Source organism: Neophocaena asiaeorientalis, unplaced genomic scaffold, assembly GCF_003031525.2.
Source record: "Neophocaena asiaeorientalis asiaeorientalis breed wild unplaced genomic scaffold, Neophocaena_asiaeorientalis_V1.1 scaffold409, whole genome shotgun sequence".
Classification (NCBI taxonomy): Eukaryota; Metazoa; Chordata; class Mammalia; order Artiodactyla; family Phocoenidae; genus Neophocaena; species Neophocaena asiaeorientalis.
The window spans coordinates 2,101,884-2,105,206 of NW_020175208.1; the positions used below are offsets into that span (position 1 = coordinate 2,101,884).

Sequence of the window (3,323 nt, forward strand, 5' to 3'; positions counted from 1 at the left end):
TTACATTTAAGTCTGTGATTCATTTTGAGTCTTATTTTTGTTCTTGTTTTTTGCCTATGGACATCCAGTTGTTCTAGTACTATTTCTTGAAAAGATAATCCTTTCTCAACTGAATTGCCTTCATATCTTTTCAAAAACAAATTGTCTAAGTGTGGCTCTATTTCTGGAATGTCTATTCTGTCCCACTGATCTGTTTGTCTCTCTTGAAACCAATACCACACTGTCTAGTTTACTGTAGCTTTATAGTAAATCCTCCAACATTCCTCTTCTTTTTCAAAGTTGTTTTTGCTATTTTATGTCCTCTGTATTTTTATATAAACTTCAGAATTAGCTTGTCAATTTCTACACACACACACACACACACACACACACACACAACAATTTAGGGTTTTCATTAAGATTGTGTTGAGTCTATAGATGAATTTTGGGTGAATTGACATTTAACAATATTGAGTCCTGTAATCTAAGACCATGACATAGCTTCCCATTTATTTAGGTCTTCTTTAATTCCTCTTAGCAATGCATTGCAGCATTCAGTGTATAGTTCTTACGCATCTTTTGTCAGATTCATCTCCAAGTATTTCATATATTTTATTATATTGTAAATAATGTTTTAAGTTTTAATTTCTGATTATTTGTTGCTAATAAACAGAAATAAAATGGATTCTTTCATATTAACCTTGTGTCAAACCTTACTAAACTCAGTTGTTCTTTCCAGTAGCACTGGTAAGAATCTCTAGTATAATGTTCAATAAAAGTGATGCGTGCTAACATCTCTGCTTTGATTCTGATCTTAAGGGAAAGCATTCAGTCTTTTACCATGAAGTATGAAATTGTAAGTTTTTCATAAATGCCCTTTATCAAGTTGAGGAACTACTATTTCTAGAGCACTGAGAGTTTTAATCAAGAATGGATGTTGGGGGAAGAGGCGGCGAGGGGGCGGGCTCGTGCCCGGGAGTCCACGTGGGCGCCGGTGCAGCACGGAGCAGCGCCGTGTCGCCAAGGCGGAGCTGCAGCAGCTCCGGGTGCGGAGGCGGTGGACTCTATGGTGAAGTGTCTGGAGAGAGAGAATATCCGGAAGATGCAGGGTCTCATGTTCCGGTGCAGCGCCGGCTGTTGTGAGGACAGCCAGGCGTCCATGCAGCAAGTGCACCAGTGCATTGAGTATTGCCATGCATCTCTGGCTCAAGCCCAGGCGACCAGCGAGTTGGAGAAGTTCCAGGACCGCTTGGCCCGGTGCACTATGCATTGCAACGACAAAGCCAAAGATTCAATAGATGCGGGGAGTAAAGAGCTTCAGGTGAAGCGGCAGCTGGAGAGTTGCGTGACCACGTGTGTAGATGACCACATGAACCTCATCCCAACCATGACCAAGAAGATGAAGGAGTCTCTTTCATCCATTGGGAAATAGATGTCTGCTATTGGCCATCGGGGCTGAAGGCAGGAGTCTATTTAAAAAGAGAAATGGGGATTTGGGTTTTCTAAGGAAAGTTATGAATGAGGAAATTAAGGATGGCAGCAAGTTTAAGGTCTATATCACTTGCCTCTGGACACTGGTTCCTTTGTGTTTGAATCCTAGAAAGTGAAAAAAACTGGTGCTAAACTTTGGGTCAGAGATAGCACAGGAGAGTTTTTATGAGCCTGAACTTCACGTAGCAAGTGCTTTTCCTGGCAACAGGGAGCCTCCCTTGTACCAAACCAGAGCCCTCCAAGGTACCAGATTCTTAGTACACAGATACCAACAGGCTGGCAGGTTCATCTGACCTGCTTATGAGCTGGTGGAGTGTGAGGAGAGGTGTTTCTGTTTGTTGCCAACCTCCTGTTTACCAGAAGGATCACTACAACGTTTCCCACAAACTGGAAATAAAACAAAATCCATGAGGTCACTAATTTAGAAGGGGAAAGGGGGCCTCTGGGGATTTGTTTTGCGTGGTTTTGTTTTATATACAAGGACATGAAGTCACTTTAAGATGTAGAGTTGGGAGAGGTAGTTTGGATAAAAACTTTGAAAGGGTCCTTGCGGATATCCATTTCTGGCCGTCAGGACGTGGATGAGCATTTCTTAAAATTCTCACACATGACATCTTTCAGCCTGGAGACCCTGCAAAAATATAAGAAGCGCTATCACACTGGTAGGGGAAGCAAACCTTCCCTCTGACTGGCAGCCATGATGAGCCCTGAGGCTGTCAGCAGCAGAGTCAGCGAGTGACAAGACAATCTTGCAGTGACACTCACCCTTGAAGGGAAAGGGGATTTTGATTGTGCTATATGCCAGTATTCAAGAATGAACAGTGAAAGAGGAATTGTTAGCTGCTTAATTAAGAGAGTTATGAAGTACTGGCTTTGGAAAAATCTGGTTTTCATAAAACAAAATAGAATGAAAGCCTAAACCCAGTATTGCTTACTTTGCCCCCTGTGATAACAGAGCTCTGTTGAAACAATCCCTTGGCAGCACGAAGGTCAAAGGAGAAAAAGTCGGCAACTCAGGGGCAAGCTGTGCCTCCTTTAGAGCAAAAAACGGGACAGCCCTCCGTTACCAAATACCACTTTTGTGACATGCGTTGTTCTGCCCCAGTTCTGGCACCTTATCGTTTTATTAAGGACCTTGTGTTTTTACCAACTTATTACTTGAAATGATAATATAGCCTGTCTGTTTGCTGTTTCAAGACTGTGATATATTTTCCTAGTGGTTTGGTTTTAAAAATACATAAGACTTAATTTTTCTTCAAAAAAAAAAAAGAACGGATGTTGGCTTTTGTAAAATGTTTTTTTTCCTCCATATTAAGACGGTCACACGGCTTTTCTTTCTCAGTCTGTTAATATGATGAATTACGTTGATTACACTGCTGGGATGTATTATTCTTTTGACCATCATGTAGTATCCTGTTTATATATTGTTGAATTCAATTTGCTGGCCTCATAAAATGCATCGGGAAGTATTCCCTCCTCTTCAATATTATGGAAGATTTTGTGTAGAATTTGTACTATTTCTTCTTTATGTGTTTGGAAGAATCTCTCAGTGAAGCCATTTGGATCTGGAGTTTTCTTTGTGGAGAGGTTTTTAACCACAAATTCCATTTATTTAAAACTTGTAGAGTTGTTCAGGTTATCTATTACTTCTTGAGTGGACTTTGGTAGTTTATATCTTTCAAAGAATTTGTCCATTTTATCTAAGTTGTCAAACTTAGACTGGCAGAGTTTTCTTTCAGTACCTTACATGTCTTTGAAGATCCGTTGCCTTTTAGCTTGCATTGTTTCCAAATACAAAACTGGCTGTCATTATTCTTCTTCCTTGGCATGCAGTGCGTCTCCTTACTCTGGCG

At 40.7% G+C, this 3,323-nt stretch overlaps 1 pseudogene; it reads left to right on the top strand.

Annotated features, from left to right (window-relative positions):
• Positions 1 to 820: 820 nt before the first annotated feature.
• On the top strand, positions 821 to 1,559 carry LOC112413364 (protein FAM136A pseudogene; annotated as a pseudogene).
• Positions 1,560 to 3,323: the final 1,764 nt, after the last annotated feature.